The sequence below is a fragment of the Lemur catta genome, chromosome 1 (assembly GCF_020740605.2).
Source record: "Lemur catta isolate mLemCat1 chromosome 1, mLemCat1.pri, whole genome shotgun sequence".
NCBI lineage: Eukaryota > Metazoa > Chordata > Mammalia > Primates > Lemuridae > Lemur > Lemur catta.
Window position 1 is genome coordinate 256,133,952 of NC_059128.1, and position 18,346 is coordinate 256,152,297.

The following is an 18,346-nucleotide window of genomic DNA, read 5'->3' on the forward strand; positions in this document are numbered from 1 at the left end:
AATTAGCTTGTAACATTTCTTCATGGAAGATAAGTAAGATAATTAGGTCTATTTGCTTCCTAAAGAGAAGAGGCAATTGATACCTGTTAATCGGTTTAAATCCATATCCAGTCTTTTAACTCTGAGTGATCACACAGGGCATGAGTGGGCAGCTATGCGCCTCAGGGTTTGTGGCCTCTATTCATTTAATCTCACTCAGGCTTTTCACCTTTTCTGGAAAGCTTATTTTTGTCAAAATGGTTTGCTTCCACTCATTCTGACTCTGTTGCACACAGTTCCGCATAGAAAACTTTTTCAGATTTGTTTACTGGTTGTTTCTGTGTGCCCACATGAAAGTTTATTGTTTCCTACAAGGTATATAAGTGCATGCACATTATTTAAGTGCATAGAGTGACACTTGTCATTTATATTAACCATGCATCTTTAATAATCAAAAAAAAAAGAGGTATTCCTGTATGTGCTTTTTTTGAGGATTTTTTTTTTTTTTTTGCGCTCATATATCAACAGCATCTAGCACAGACTTGGTGCAGCAAGGGCATTTAGAATGTATTTGTTGAGTGAATAAATGGATGTTATAGAGTTAGCAGAGGCTGAATTTTATTTTCTCCATATTTTTCAAAAATATATGTTGGCTTTCATAACTTCTAAAATGGAATGTTTTATTATGAAAATAGTACCAGAACATCATGGAATACAGTCTCTAAGAAATCACATTAAGATTCTTTTCAGGATGGATAAAAGACTTAAATGTAAGGCATGAAAACATAAGAATGCTAGAAGAAAATATTGGAAAAACTCTTCTAGATATCAGCCTAAGCAAAGAATTCATGAAGAGGACCCCAAAGGCAATCACAGCAACAACAAAAATAAATAAATAAATGGGACTTGATTAAATTAAAAAGCTTCTGCACAGCTAAGGAAATAATCAACAGAGCAAACAGACAACCAACAGAATGGGAGAAAATATTTTAAAGCTATATATCCGATAAAGGGCTAATGACCAGAATCTACAAAAAACTCAGGCAAATAAACAAGGAAAAAAAAAACATTAAAAAGTAGGCAAAAGATATCAACAGAAGTTTCTCAAAAGAAGATAGACAAATGGACAATGAACATGAAAAATTGCTCATCATCACTAATCATCAGGGAAATTCAAATTAAAACCACATGAGATATTACCTTACCCCAGTAAGAATGGCTTTTTATTAGAAAGTCCAAAAACAATAGAAGCTGGTGTGGATGCAGAAAGGCAGGAATGCTTATGCACTGTTGGTGGGACTGCAAATTAGTACAACCTCCATAGAAAACAGTATGGAGATTCCTCAAAGAACTAAAAGTAGACCTACCATTTGATCCAGCAATCTCACTACTGGATATTTATGCAAAGGAAAAGAAGTCATTTTATCAAAAAGACCCTGCACTTGGATGTTTATTACACAATTTATCACACAATTCACAATTGCAAAGATTTGGAATCAGCCTAAGTACCCATCAATTCATGAGTGGATTAATAGAATGTGGTATGTGTATACTATGAAATACTACTCAGCCATTAAGAAGGATCAATTAATCCTTTTTACAACAATTTGGATGGAACTGCAGACCATTATCCTAAGTGAAGTATCCAAAAAATGGAAAAACAAACATCACATGTACTCCCTATTAAATTGGAACTAACCGAGGAGCACACATGTACACACAGGGAAGTAAAACTCAGTGGAAATCAAGCAGGGGGCAGGGGGGAGTAGGGGATGGGTGAAAACCTACCTAACAGGTACAATGGACACTATCTGGGTAATGGACACACTTAGAATCCTGACCCAAGCATAACAAAAGTCATCCATGTAACCAAAAACATTTGTAGCCCTATAATATTTTGAAATAATAATTTTTTAAAAAGATTCTTTTCATATCTTTTTTCCATGTCTTTTTCTCCCTCTGACTCTGTCTCCCTCTTCCTATCAATCTCTCTCTTCAGCTAAAATTATGCAATTTAAACCTGTTAATCCTTGTATTTGCACCACACATGATACTGTGCACAGGTTTCAATGTCCTCAGAATTAGTTTTAAAGAGAGCTCCCAACTTTCAGTGGACCAAAAGGCTTGTATCTCCATATGCCTTCAGGGAGGTTGTGACTCAAGGGTTCTTTTCTCTTGTGGATTTATGCTTCCCAGAAACAGAATGAAGAGTTTCTCTTATGTACTCCACAGCTCAGGGTTGTACTGACTGCCTCCAAGAATGGATGTTTGTATATACCATGTTCTAAACTACTTATAAATATGTATGGGGTCACCTGCCATTTTCTTTTTCCATTATTGGTCATTCATTCAACAAGTGTTTATTGAGTGTCTGCTGAGTGCTAGGTGCTGTTCTAGGGACTGGGGTTGTAGAAGTATTTCAGTTATGATCTCTTTATTAACATAACACAAACATTTCAACATTATAAATACTTTCTAAACAAAACTAATTTTATAGCTTTTCCCCTTCATAATGAAGAATTAAACCCCTCTCAAAATGACTAAAAGTATCATATTTCTCTTTTCATGTGGCATTGAAATGCAAAATGATAAATATATACAGACATCATGTTACCCATAATTAAGATGCCCTTGGAATTAGGAGAATTTTGGGGGGTGGTTCTTATGTTTTGCATTAAAATTATAAATGTTACTATTTTATTTATGGTGGGGTTTTCTCTAATAGATCCACTCTACATTTGTTTTGGAATGATAAATTATTTACCCCTTTAGAAAACAAAGATTAGTAGTTACCTATTTCTATTTTAGATCATTAAATATGAAATGTCCTATTTCAGAATCAAAAGTAAAGTTTATTATATCTCAAACAAGAAGCAGTACAATTAATCAAAGTATGCACCTAAATTATAGACGTAGTTTTGCCATCTTTACGGTAGCTTGTTTATTCCTGGAGAATGAGTGGCAATGAAATCACAAAAGGCCTTTTCCACAGTTTTTTGAGAATTGAATATTTTTCCTTGCAAGAAGTGGTCCAAAGCCTGGAAGAAGTGGTAGTCAATTGGTGCAAGGTCTGGTGAATACAGTAGATGACAGAGAGTTTTCAAGTCCAGCTTCTATAGTTTGAATAGCATTGTTTTTTGAGACATGTGGTCTTACAAGAGGTTTGGCCTGTCTCTATTGACCAATCGTGACTACTTAATCTCAAGCATCTTCATCATTTCATCCAGTTGTTTGCTGTAGACGTCCACATCAGTTGACCACGTTTTATGAAGCTGTAGTGGATAATGCCAGCACTGGACCACAAAACAGACACCATTAGCTTTTTTTGATGAATATTCAGTTTTGGATTGTGTTTCAGCACTTCATCTTTATCCAACCATTATGCTGAACACTTGTGATTGTCAAAAAGAATCCATTTTTCTTCACATGTAACAATACAGTGTAGAAGTGGTTTGCTTTTATGTTATGACAGGAAAGAAAGGGAAACTTCGAGATGAATGCTTCTCTGATGCTTGTTTAATTCATGCAGTACCCATCTCTCCAGTTTCTTTACCTTGCCCATTTGTTTCATCTGGTCCAATATTGTTGGAATAGTAATGTCAAAACTTGCTGCTAATTCACACATAGGTTGAGATGGATTTGTTTTCACTATAGCTTTCAGCTCATCATTATCCTCCTTGGTCTCAGGTCACCCAAATGGCTCATTTTTAAGATTAAAATCACCAGAATGGAACCTCTTAAACCATTAACATACTATGCGTTCCTTAGCCACATCCTTCCCAAACACTTTGTTGATATTTCAAGCTGTCTGAACTGCATTGGTTCCATGATGGAACTCATATTCGAAAATAACATGAATTTTTGACTTATCCATGGTTTCACAAAAATTGCTCTAAAAAAATAAATTTTAAAGATATTCACAAGCCAAAACGTGCATTTGAAAGAATGGGGATGTACCTTCACAATAAAAAAAAAAAAAAAAAAAAAAGGAAAAAAAAATACCAAGAAGTGTCAAAGTGAAATGTCAGGAATATCGACTGTCAAACTTAGTACTTAAGGAAATCAGACATTCCATACTTAACAACTTAACATTTACTACAGCATATACTGTAGTATACTATTTAAGTATTTAATTCATTAGTTAAAATTTAGATTTTAAGTTAACATGTGAAATAGCTTTTAAAATCTCATATCTTGTGTGCCAAATGATTAGAATCTGCCTCTCAGCATTTTATCAAGGTACCACTTAGAATCTGTAAAAGCCAAATCTAAGATATAGTAAGAGAGTAATGGGGAAGGTACAAGGAGGGAAATATTACAGTTAGTTTGCTAATGTGTGAAAAATGTTCTTCAGAAATTCTTGTTCATGTCAAAAGTACTGACTGAAGTTTTTTTAAAAAAATTTATTAGCACCTTGCATGTTTTTTATCTTTTTATCAAATACTGACTGAGTTTTTAAAATGAGTGAGTTGATTGCATTCCTATAGGGATTTCTAACAACCTTAAAAAGTTATTTTGTTTTCTTAAGGTGTAATTATTTCTAGACCATTATCCTTAAAATTATATTTCCATATTCTATCTTGAAGACATTAGTAACTCACCTAGAATCAAGGGTTCTTTAAATATGACATAAGTATGACTACCTAATTTAAAAAGTAGAGCTGAAAGCTTTATTTTTAGTACTTTAGTTCATTTTCAGTTATTGACTCCTAGCAAATTATATCTGTAATGAACAGATTCTATGAAAATCTAATGCAACTCTTTAGAGAAACAATTGATAGCTTTTACTTTACATTATAATTTTTAAAACCTTCTCTGTGGTTAAGGAATTATATTCATACTTGCTTTTACATACTTTAAATGTATGACTTACAAGCATGGTTTTAAACACAAAATTTAGATTAACTTCAGAATAAAGACTCTCTCCTGAGAAGTTTAAATTGAGAACAAAGGAGTTTTGCTAAGCAATGTTTATTTTATGGTTTTATATATTTTTAAGTTGCCACTTCAATAGGGGAGTTTGCTCATGTTCTGTATATTGAGGTTATAGTTGGCTCAAATTTATAACCATCTGCCATTTCCATATTATAAAGAAAGAAATGAACTGCAGATTCACATTGATTGCAATACCATATAATTTGTTCTAATATGTAGAAAATCCAAGATTATGATTAACTATATTTCCATAGCAATAAAAGGAATCATAGGGCCACCCAAATACTGTTTTTCTCAATTTAAACTCTCAATTGTCCAAGGTCTTTTGTCAGTGAAAAATGTGAAGATTTAATTGATCCTAACCGCTGAAATAAGCTACTGTATTTTATTGTATTATATTTATTGTGTTATGTTATATTTTCAAACCTAAATATTTTGGTCCGTTAGAATAGGCATTAGGATGCACAATTACAAACTTAATCTGTCCTCTGGTTACCCATAATATTTTTATATTTGTAATAAAATGGAAATAAAAGACAATATGACTATTCAGTCAGTAATATTTTAAAAGCACTAGTGTGTTTTTTAAATTTGAAAAGTACTACATTTAGTCAATGGATTTATTTGGAATATTTTTTCACAAAAAAACAGAGATACTTTCTTAAAGATGGCTTTAGTCAGTCAACCTCTGATGCTTCTCAGTAAAACAATAATTTAGCTGTGTGCTAAGTGCTCTAGCTTGGTTTTATTTTGTTTTCTTCTGTTTTGAAAGATGTTTTGCTATAATTATGCCAGAACCTGCCAAGAACCATGAAAGTGGAAAATTATTTTGAGTTGAATTCTCAACTAAAACTTGGGACTTAGCTTCATTTGCAATGCTTCTCACAAATCTAGGGGAAAATGTAATTAATTTCTGTATAAATTAATAAGCATCCTAATGTAATTCTATAAGAGGGTTGGGAGGAATATTATAAAATGGAACAACGATGCTTATGCCAACTTCTAAAATACTAAATTAATGTTCCAACCCATGGATCAATGTAATATTATTTTACGCATTAGAAGTTATGCTAACTTATAAAGTGTAGGCATTATTTTATCCTTATTTTACAGATGAAGAAACTAACATTCAGGCAGGTTAATCTATTTATCCAAGTTCAAACAACTAAGAAATCCGAGAGCCTAGACTTGAATTCAGTGTCTCTAGCTTTAATGACTTTCCCCACAGATGCTGCAGTAGCTTATGGCTCCACCCCCGACCGCCATTCCTTCCTCTGATTCCGGTTTCTCCTATTGTCTTATCTTGTATGGCTCTTATTTTTCAATATTATTTTTGTTAATATTTCTATCTCCCTTTGTAGACTTCAGGCTGTTAAAATCATGGATTTTATTTCGTATTTCTTTATGTTGATGGATGGATAGGAGAGTGAGAGAATTTGGACTTTAAGATATACAGATATTTTTGTTTGGCATTTTACAGAAAGTAAAATCCTTCTATTTTAGTAAGGGGCAAATAGGAAAAATGAACTCAGCTAGCCAGCTTCAACTCTCCAATTCCTTTAGTTACAGCTCAGAGTGAATCCTGCCTGAATTCAGTCAGCTGAGGCGATTCCTGCAGTTAATGCCCTACTAGCTTCTATGATATTTGGGTCCCATGACAGAAACATCTCTTCTGTTTAGTTGTCTGTATATTATTAAAAATGGAATAGGGAGATAGAATTATTTCTAAAATCTAACTTATGCTACTGTCAGTCTCTTTCCTATCTCTGAGGATATGGCCATATGATATTAAATTCTACAGGAATATTACAAAAACACCAGGCATTCACTCCTGGAATTCATTTTGGTCTATTTTGGTAATCATTTTAGATGGTAAGTGCTACGGCTAGCACTCAGTTAATTATTGGGATTATTCCAACCTTTGGCTAGAAAAGGGTTTTTTTCCCCTTAAATAATCTTCTTAGGTAGAAGATTATCATCTTAGGATAAAACAAAGTGAGGAAAGTGGCATGATCTGTTAATCATGTAGTTATTTTAACACATTCTGTTTTCCTTTTATTCCTTTTACTATAAATCCAGGTGAAATCACTTAGTTTTTCTGTAGAATGTGGACTTTTTATACTTCTTATTCCAGCAGTAAGTGTATTTGGGAAATGTATATAACTCGATAGGGGATATTTATGTCTACTCTCTGCACGGTGAGTAATTAACTGGTGCTGCCTTCTTATTTTTAACAAATATCTCCTTCTCGGATGAAATTCTGACAGGAAAATTACAGGATTGGTACCCATGATAGGATTTATGTTAATAATTGGTGGCAGTTCTGCTCCTTAAAATGTAAACGGAGCTTAAATAAAAATGTTAAGAGGCAAGGCTCTTTTAAGAATATGGGTATTTTTTTTCAAATATAGGTATGTTATTAAGGCAATTATATACATCCCATTCCCACCTTGGACAGATGTCACCAAATTGTCTATTAATATTCATTGTATATCTGTCAACTACTCACTAAATTTGTTCCTCTTGGGCTCTTAGCAATTTTATAAGCATTTTTGTGCTGCAAGATGCTTTAATATGAGATTTGATGCAGATGGATATTTTAATCATTTTGGGTTTTCTAATTTTATACACCAAAGAATATGAAAAAAATTTGGATCAAAACAAGACTATTAAAAAAATAAATACTGCTTTACTCTCTGTTTCAAGAAACAGACTTGAAAACATAAATAAAACCTTAAGACAAATATCACTGTTATGCTAGAAAAATATCATATATATTTAAAAAGAATAAAATTATATATATGTATATTTGCTTACCTCAACAGAATATTAACAAGAGTAGTCTCTTAAATGGTTACTTGCTCGTGTTTCTGTAAAAGTGATGTCTCAGTGGGGGAAACAATTTACATCCAACTAGGAGTTTGGTTTCCTCATCATAAATCTCATGTGACTTTGATATATTTCCTTGAAATACTTAGCACTTACGTGTATATCTTTTTCCAGCTGTGGTTGTGTAAATATTTAAATATTTCCATCAGTCGTGTTTATATTTTATCTTCCAACCGGGCAGTTGTTGAAGGAATCTGCCCTGCCCTTTCCCTAATGCTGGTCTTGCCTGAAGTGAATCATGCTATATTCCCAAGGTTCCACCATGCTTCTTACTGAGCGCAGTTGACAGTATCATCCTACTTCCTTGTTAAAGCCTCACTTCATCAGTCTCTTTGTTCTTTCTCCCTCTCTTCTTTCTAACTTTTAAATTTTCTGTGCAAAGTGTGGTTGAAACCTGGAAGTTGGTTTTGCCAATTGTAGTATAAACCTTGTATCTAATTATATAAAATATACATGAATTAGCATAACAAGGATGGTTGTCAGGTATCTTATATGAACTCAGAATTTATGATTGAAGAGAGAAAGCTTTTTATGAATGAATCAAGAATATTCTATATATACTATGTATACAAAAATATGTATTATATTGTGGTAGGGTGAAAGTGAATACCACTTCTAAGGAGAAAGATGGGAATCGCTTGGAGTCTTTCATCTACACTTTTCTGAGATTCATATATGCTCTTCCCTATTTGATCTAGGTATAACTCCCTCAAAGCCCCGCTTTGAGAAAGTGAGTTAGAGTTACAGATATAAGTTGGGTGACTTTTCCCTTATGTTGGTAGAAAAAAGTTGGGAACCAAGGATATTGAAGTTTAATTGTGCAATCAGTTATGTGGGAATTGAGATCCTCAAAATATTATAAACTGATAATGTAAGGCCATTTACTCTATAATGCAAGATCATATTAGAGAAGATGACACAGTACAAGGAAAGTTTTTTAGCCCATTATATTCATCATCAAGGTCTTTACTGAGTTACATGACTATGGAATCATTTGGTTTACAGGTAGATACTCTATGCATGGGCAAAGAACAACAGATGTCACTAGGTTTGACTGCTGCTTGCTGTTGTTATCATCTACACTTTAAAAGTAAGCAATCAAAATGAACACTTTCAGTGCTGGAAATAAGAATGGACAAAGCATGTTTCTCAATGGATTTTAACTAATGAATCCTAGCAGTATTTATGGAATAGTTAGAAAGAGCAAGCATTTTGAATTTGACTAGGATTGAATCCCAGCAGAGCCACCTCCCAGCTGAGTGACAGCTGAGAGTCTCAGTTATTTTATGTGGACACAGATATAACACCCACCTCATAAGGGTGCTGTTGTGATAAAGGAGATGGCAGATAATTAATAGTGTTTTCTTTTATGTTCCTTTTCTTCCTGCTTAGAGTTGATAACAAACAATACTTTATTATAGTTTCCTAATGAAGATGACATTTATGGTTTTTTTAAATTGCAGTTAACCAATCATTTGTTATAAAAATCACTCAGAAATTGGAAGGTCTTTTTCCTAAGGTCATGCATGATGAGAAATGTAAGATTTCTATATTTTGTTATGATTTCCAAAGTTACTTGTTTTCCAGTCAAATTACTGTTTATTTGCCAATGCTACTCATTCTCTTCAGATTATTATATGCTCAACAGTGTGTATTAGTTCATGAAATATGTTTCTTAGAAGCAAAGTTTAGTAGGCTCTCTTGAAAAACAGAAAAGAATAAAAAAGAATTTAGTTGCCAAATTGGTTTGGGAAATTCTGCATACTATACCCTCTTCTGGCACATCATAATGTACATTAGCAAGATTAAAGACCCTGAAAACTGTGGCTCTTTTCTGAAGCAATACCTATTAACAATCTGAGGGATGACTGTTCCAAAGAGCATTTTGAAAATTTACACTTTAATAATATAGAAAGCATTTTTATTGCAGGAACTTTTACTGAATGCTGCTATACAAACATCATGGTGAAAATTTGGGCCTGAGTTCTCCATTCCCAAAAGTCATGCCGGTCTGGCTACATGGGACTGCAGGTTAGGGATAGGGAGAATCCTCAGCAACTATGTACTTTAGTTTAGCCTGAGTGACTGCTAGTTTCTGTAATTGGTTATTACTTTCTCTATACTCTCTCCCTAGACAGTTTTTCCCCCCCGCTCTTTAGAGACAGAGTGCTATGTTGCCCAGGCTGCAATGCAGTGGCTATGCACAGGCACAATCATAGCACACTGCAGACTCAAACTCCTGGGCTCAAGGATGCCCCCACCTCAGCCTCCGGAGTAGCTGGGACTACTGGCAAGTGCCAATGCACCCAGCTTCCCTAGACAGTTTTATTCTACCCCATGTTTTTTGTCACCAGTACTATTCTAATCGACAGCTCCTCCCTAGAGAGTTTTATTCTACCTCATGGTTTTTGTCACCAGTACTATTCTAATTGATGGCTCCAGCTGAGATTTTTTTTCTGAGGTCAACTTGGATATACAAATTAACAGTTTGTCATCTCCATTTGGATATTCTAGAAATACCCCAAACTCTTCCTGTCTCATACTGAATAAGTCATCTCCTCTGCCCTTCCTCCTCTCATCATATTTCACTCTTTTATTCCCTACCTTCACTGAGACTGCCCTTTGTCCATTGCAAAGACCAGAAACTTGGAATCTTTCTATCCTCTGCTTCTCCTCCATCCTGTGCATTTTTATTCTCATCATCCTAGACTTTGCCAGTGAATAGAGTCTGTTCATTTTATGACTTGATATCTCTAGATTCCTCCCTCTATTTTCCCTTCTTTCTGTCAATGTCTAACTTCAGGTTATCAGGTTATCAGGTAATCATTGTTTAAAGCATTCAAAAGGTTCCTAATTAATTCTCTTCCTAGCTTAGCCTACTAAGTCCAGTTTCTTACTACCAATAGTGAGTTCTTTAAAACCAGACTTGATCACACCAATCCCTTGCTCATAATTGTTGAATGGTTTCCTGTTGCCTTGAACTAGGTTCCAGAACTCTGCCTTGATGTGCAAAACCCATCACATTATATCTTTTTAGCTATTCCCTTCCCTTCTCTCCCCCTCCCCTCCCCTCCCTTCCCTTCCATTTCTTTGATAGAGACAGGGATTTCATCATAGAGACAGAGGTTTCACTAGGTTGCCCAAGCTGGTCTTGAACTTCTGGCCTCAAGCGACCCTCCCACCTTGGTCTCCCAAAGCACTGGGATTGCAGGCATGAGCTGCTGCACCCAGACTCTTTTAGCTGTTTCTTCAGGCTCATACTTCCCCATCTGTGACATGCACCTTGTACCCAGGCCATACTCACTGACCTGTAGGTCCCACAAGTGTGCTGTATACTCTTACAGCTGTGCCTCTGGGTGAAATCATCTTTCTTTTCTTTCTGACTCATTCTTCAAGGCCCATCTCGAGTTTCATGTCTCTGGATGCCTTCTCTGACTTGCTCAGGTAGTCTTAGATGCCCTTTGTTTCTGTCCTCATAGCAACCTATGCATCCCTATTTCCTATCTGAAATGGGCCTTCACAAGTTCAAATAAAATTTGCTCTAATTAAATATGTATTACCTCAGCAGTTGAGAATCATTAGCATCTACCATTGATAATTATAGCCAAGGCAAAGGCCAATACTTATTAAAATATTTTCTTTTCTGAAGTTTTACAGCACTAACAATTATGAATAATCTATAATCCACTCTAAATTTCACTTTACTTCAATGTAGCCTTAGAGAGTATGAGTTTCCAAATTATTCCTGTGTTATTCTTATGTTGCTGATTTATTTCCTCCTCTTTTAGAACCTGTTTTCATTTGAAGAACTTATAGCATGTTGTATACCATGCACTAAACTCAAGCAACATTTCAGATCATAAAACTATTATTTAACGTTTCAGTTTAAAATTTTTTATTTCATGGTGGATATAAGCAAATAATAGATATTTTAGTTTCATCATTCACTTAGTCATTTCACCAAGAAAAAAAAAATGAATTGCAGTAGTAACAATTTAAACAAAGATACAAATAAGCCCCATGCAGAGCTTACAGCCTCTGCAAGGTTGAATAGTATGCATATTGGTTACAATTGAAAAAATACATTTTTTAAAGTCTCTATAGAATGCATGATTCTTAAACTTCATCTCATTCTGCTCAGTTAAGTCTTTCTTTTCAGCACTTAATTTATTTCTTTCATTTATCCAACACATATTTATTGAGTACTATAACATACTCAGCAGTCTGCCAGGCATAAGGTAAACAACCATGAGCAAAATCAGCCCCACAGATCTTACAGAATAGTGGGAAAAACAGATAATATTCAAAGTATCAGATACATAGATTTATATTATAATTCTGATCATTTTTACCAAGGATAGAAATGTAGTACTATTTAGGTTTGTGAAAGTGGCATTTAATTTTCTTGTAAAGATCATTGAGAGCAGGGATTTGAAAGAAGAGTGTTGGCAAACTAGGATAAGATTATTTTGAGCCCAGGCCCTGTGGCAGGAGGAAGCGCGGGATGTTTATGGAACTAACAGAAGGCTGGGCTGCGGAGAGCAGAGAAAGGAGTGAAATAGGAAGAGTCTGGAGAACTAGATCAGGGAATGAACATGCTGGCTCTTGTAGGTCTTAAAGGAGCTTATCTTAAGAACAATGAGTTTATTTTAAGAGCCTCTGAAGTAGAGGAGGACCCAGATTATTTCACAGCCTTCATCTTTCTACATTGAAGTGTAACTATTAATTTTTAAGAGGCTTTCCTAAATATTGGTGGAAAGGGATGGTAGTTGGACTTCAGGTGGTAACTGGCTGTACAGATGAGGATGAGTAGATTAATGTAAAAAATTCTAGAAAGGAATTTTAAGGACTAGGGGACAGAAAGGGAGACTATAAGGAAGCCTGGTTTCTACTCTGCCTTCTTAATTGAGACTGGAACACTAGATGAAAGCAAGGTTTGGGGCTCAATTCAGTGAAACCTTTGGTTATTGAATTTGGGAAATCTTTGAGAAATTTACATAGGTACTATCAAAAAGCAGTAATATGATAGGAATATTAAAAAATATAAAGCATCATCCCTGTTTTTGAGACTCTATTTTCACTGGAAAAAGTTAGGTATAGACACAGAAAATATTTAAATGACATACACTCAGGGCCTCATTTATTAAGTGATACATAAGGTCTAGAATGCAGCCACTCACCCAATAGCCTTTTCCATTTAATATCATATTTAACTATTTAAACTCAATTATTTAGCACTTTATCTTTGAAGTCTATTAAAATATTAACATAATTATGACTACTAATAAAGTTAGTAAAATCTCTGGGGAAAGTATATATATTATCTTATTGTTTAGGAAGACAGAAAAGTCTGTATAAAGAACAGTTTCAGGGCCGGGCGCGGTGGCTCACGCCTGTAATCCTAGCACTCTGGGAGGCCGAGGTGGGTGGATCGCTCCAGGTCAGGAGTTTAAAACCAGCCTGAGCAAGAGTGAGACCCCGTCTCTACTAAAAATAGAAAGAAATTATCTGGCCAACTAAAATATATATAGAAAAAATTAGCCGGGCATGGTGGCGCATGCCTGTAGTCCCAGCTATTCGGGAGGCTGAGGCAGGAGGATCGCTTAAACCCAGGAGTTTGAGGTTGCTGTGAGCTAGGCTGACGCCATGGCACTCACTCTAGCCTGGGCAACAGAGGGAGACTCGGTCTCAAAAAAAAAAAGGACAGTTTCAGAAAACATTTGTTTTGGAATCCAAGCAAGAGTAAGTTCCCAGGAATTTCTGGCCTGGTGGCATCGAGAGGGCCCTGAAAAGCCAAAGTGTGTGGGCTGTAAGGGTCCTCAGTCTGCTCTGAGGCCCACAGGGCCTGGGCACTGCAGATGGGAGAGCCCTCCCAGGGAGCGGGAGGCGCTGACCCAGGGCCACAGGTTTCTGGGAGCTGGAGTCAGGGTGCTTCCCACTGTTCTGCCAAGCTCCCATGGCTGCTGCTGCTGCACTGTGGTTGGCTCAGGAGTTTGCACTCGATTCCTGCTGTGTGCATTTCTTATGTGTTAGGCATAATAATAAAGGATGGGGCAAACATCCTGAATTGAGGAAGGGAAGTCTCTGACAGGGAACCTGGGACCTCACCTGCTCACAGGACTGTATGACCTTCAGCCCATTGTTCAACCTCATCCCTGGCTTCTGTACAACTAGTGGCTTGAACTAAATAAATGGTTTGCATCCCCAGCGTCATCACAAATCCCCCGAGGAGAGAAGGGGCAGGAGGGGCTTTGGAAACAACACCCCATGTCTGGTACCCTTGAAGATTCTAGGTGGGGCCTGGGCAGTGGCATTTGTATTTAAGTTCTGCAGGTGCTTCTAATGTGGGGCTGGTTTGAGAACCACTGCACTCAGTGATTTGGATGATAGCTACTATTTAGCATCTAAAATTGTTACATTGGTGGATATTTTACACACAGTATCAGTGTTCCTCACAGTAGTCCTGGGAGTTAGCCATTGTCATGTCCTTTTTACATATGTAACATCTGAGTCTCAGAAGTGGCCTCCCCAAATTCACACAATCTGTTCAGTGCTACCGCTGACCAGCTGCAGGCCCAGGTGCTTTCCTGATGTTTCCCTGGAGAGGAAGATGGGAAATAACAAGCTCTGTAAGGGGCAAAGCTCCACACAACTCTCAGGGCTTGTTCTTGTTTCTGTCAGTAGCCCTCACCCTACCCAGCAAGGAACTGCTTTTGTACACACTTGACTCTGAATTCCCATTGCCTCTTACACTTGACTTTGAGCTGCAGTTAAGGATCGCAGGCAGAGGCTGTCTTGTTTTCATGGTCTTGGTGTGGTCTTCTTTCCTTCTTCCATGTCTTTGCCCAGTGACCTGTGCTGTGTCCCTGAAGGAGCTGCCCTGTGTGGCACTGGAGCTTTCGAAAGCCTGAATTCTTTCCTACAGGGCAAACTCCAGGCCACCTTTTGTGACCCTGCATGACAGCATTGCAGAAGCCCTCCCTGTTTTCACCGCCACTCACTTCATCTGTCCTCTGGTGTAAAGCTTGAGGAAAAACATGAGTGCAGAAATTGGGGAGGGGGAAGTGTTCAGAGGGGGAATTGTTTATCTGAAGGGGAGAGCCTCATGACACGTTTTTTGAAGTGCTTTTGTCTTTATCATTCCATCTAGAGTCTCCCTGGTCCTCCGAGTATCCCCAAGATGTTAAAAAAAAATAGGAAAAAAAAAAACCCACAAAAGAACAGTTTCATTACATATTTGAATGTAAATGTTCATCCATATATAGCATATGTTTTGTTAAAGTGTTGATTGATGTTAGTTAAAAGGGAGATTCCAGAAAGCCATGCCATTATTTGTAATACTCAGGAAGCTATGCAATAGTTCTCTAACACATTCCTTTGCAAAAACAGGCACATGCATGGCATAAACAGACAATGTAATAGGTTCTGCAAGCATTCGTGGATAAGGGATTTGAGGAGCAGACAGGATTTGTACAGGCCATGTTTAAGCAAGAGAACTTTCTAAGTGGAGGAGGGTCAAAAGGATGCAGGAATTGGAAGGCGTAATCAAGGTGGACACCAGAGGGATTAGTTTGTAAATAGGCCAGGAAGGGTAGGTCCATATTATGCAGTGTTTAAATAGTAGTGGTAAAGCCAGTGCTTTTGAAATAAGACTTTTAATTGTTTTCAAGTGATGCATGAAGATATTTTGTCAATTCTTCTACAGGCTCCCGTCTTCGTCAAGAAGATTTTCCACCTCGTATTGTTGAACACCCTTCGGACCTAATTGTCTCTAAAGGAGAACCTGCAACTTTGAACTGTAAAGCCGAAGGCCGCCCCACACCCACCATTGAATGGTACAAAGGGGGGGAGAGAGTGGAGACAGACAAAGATGACCCTCGCTCACACCGAATGCTGCTGCCGAGCGGATCTTTATTTTTCTTACGTATAGTACACGGCCGGAAAAGTAGGCCCGACGAGGGGGTCTACGTCTGTGTAGCGAGGAATTACCTTGGGGAGGCCGTGAGCCACAACGCGTCGCTGGAGGTAGCTAGTAAGTAAAATGGGCTGTCTGTGTGTGGCCGGGGGAGTGACAGAGTGGGATCACTTGTCTTGATAACGGCAATAAAAAGTCGAATTTGTATCATAGGCTTTCCCTGACAGCAATCTCTAGCTTCATATGTGAATACCATCCACTATTTGAATTTTCTATATTTCTCATCCTAGCTGGTTATTCAAGTTAAATTAGGATTTATACATAGTTGTTGAACCATTTGTCTTTTGATTTGGAGTTGGTTTTTGTTGAGCATTTTCGTTAAATGTGTTTTATTCCCTTCCTTAGTTGCTTTTAAATATATCAAATAGCCAGGTACGATGGTGCCCACCTGTAGGCCCAGCTGCTGGGAAGGCAGGGGTAGGATTGCCTGAGCCCAAGCGTTCTGGGTGGTAGTGTGCTAGGCGGATCTGGCGTCTGCACTAAGTTGTCATCAGTATGGTGACCTTAGGAAAGCCAAGCACCACCAAGTTGCCTAAGGTTGGGTAAACCGGCTCAAGTCGGAAATGGAGCAGGTCAAAACCCCTCTGCTGACCAGTAGTGGGATGGTACCGGTGAATAACAACTAGACTCCAGCCTGGGCAACATAGCAACACCTTGTAAATATTTAAAAATATGTATATAAAAATATAGAAATTTATCTGTAAATAAAATAGTGTGAGAAATTTTTAAGTTATCCTCATTAAGAAAATACTTTCAACTGCTATTATAAGGTATGATTTAAAACTGTTTCTAATTCTTAGAAACATTTTATATTTCTGTTAGAACTATATCCAGAGAAGTATATATGTATGTATGTGTGTGTGTGTGTGTGTATATATATATATATATATATATATGTTTCATACTTTGCTTTTTTGGCTACTGTGGTGCACCCCAGGAGGAAAACAGGTATATGCAATCCTCAAGTAGTTGATCGTTCCATTTATTTACACAAATACCAAATACAGCTCATTTCAAATTACCTAAAGAAAAAGTTATTGACTAATGATTAACTTGTTATATCTGTTACAGAGTCTGTATTTATTTGTATTTGAATATGAATTGGACTTTTCTTATTTTCTATCCACATTCAAGATGTAGCCAAGAAGTTTCATTCCTTGAAAGAATCTTGCTGTATGACAGAAATTAAAAATTACACAGGAATGAGACATGAAATTTAGATCTAATTCACTTTATATATAATTATATATGAAACTGTATGTATAACTCTGCATATATCTATATGTGATGTTTTTCCAAGATGATTGATATTTTAATATAATTTATGTCCAAAATTTTAATTAAATAATCAGTTTTCATAGTCTCCAAGATTAACTAGAACTTGAATATTTAGAACCATAAATAATTATAAAATTATAGATATGGAAAGGAACTTTGAGACAGATTATTCCTCTGTCTCTAAATATGTATGTAATCCTCAAGTAATTGATGGTTCAGTTTATTTACACATATCAGTAATGTGGAATCAGCCCCAGAGAATTTAAATGATTTGATCACCCTCACAGAGCCATGATGCAGTACTTACATTGAGATAGAATGCCAAAAATGTATGATATGAGTATAAAATATAAGATAGAATAAAAATTAAAGTAACCATTTAAACTATGTCAAAACTAGCTATTCACATATTTTGAACATTTGCCTGAAATCTGAATTTGAATTTATATTTCTCTATTCATTGTTAATTATTATAATGATGTCTCTTATTGGCTTGATTTTCAGTGAAGGTCTTAGAACTAAATCAGTGATGTGTATGAAAGCTATTTTGCTTTTGTTTTGTTTTGTTTTAAGCCAAACTTTAAATATACCTGAAGCAAAAAAAAAAAAAAAATTAAATGTTCAACCTATTTATAAAAGAATGTACAGTCAGTCATCCCTCTGTATTCATGGGGGATTGGTTCTATGACCCCTGTGGATACCAAAATTCACAGATGCTGAAGTATCTTATATAAAATGGCATTGTATAAACATATGAGCTACACATAGTTTGCCGAATGCTTTAAGTCATCTCTAGATTACTTATAATAGCTAATAAAATGTAAATCTATATAAATAGTTGTTATACTGTATTAGTTAGGGAATAATGGCAAGGAAAAAAAGTATGTACATCTTTAGTATAGACACTACCATCTATTTTTTTCCCAATATTTTTAGTCCATAATTGGTTGAATCCACAGATGTAAAACCCATGGATATGGAGGACCAACTGTATATTTTTGTAAAATTTTGATAAAGTCATCTTTCAAAGTTAGAATATTAGCACCTTTGTAAATTTGACACATTTATGTTTAAGAATACTCATTCCCTGTAGAGACAAAATTAAGTTAGCATTTGAAAACAAATTTAGAGAATCAAAAAATTATATAGATAACCTAGGCCAGCTCTGAAATTATAATTTCTTATAAATGAAGTGTGTCCCAACTTTGATATTTAGAAATAGCAAAGATAATCTCTTGTTTTTGTGTTATTTCCTACTCTACATGCATTCTTATCATTGCCAGAATTTTT

At 35.9% G+C, this 18,346-nt stretch overlaps 1 protein-coding gene across 1 annotated transcript in view; it reads left to right on the top strand.

The window, feature by feature from the left end:
- LOC123649859 overlaps window positions 1-15,888 on the top strand; it is a 97,899-nt gene extending 82,011 nt beyond the window's left edge. Inside the window, exon 3 of the mRNA XM_045568139.1 lies at window positions 15,509-15,888. The gene's annotated coding sequence lies outside the window, so the exon portion shown is untranslated. The remainder of the gene's footprint in view (window positions 1-15,508) is intronic.
- The last annotated feature ends 2,458 nt before the right edge of the window (window positions 15,889-18,346 follow it).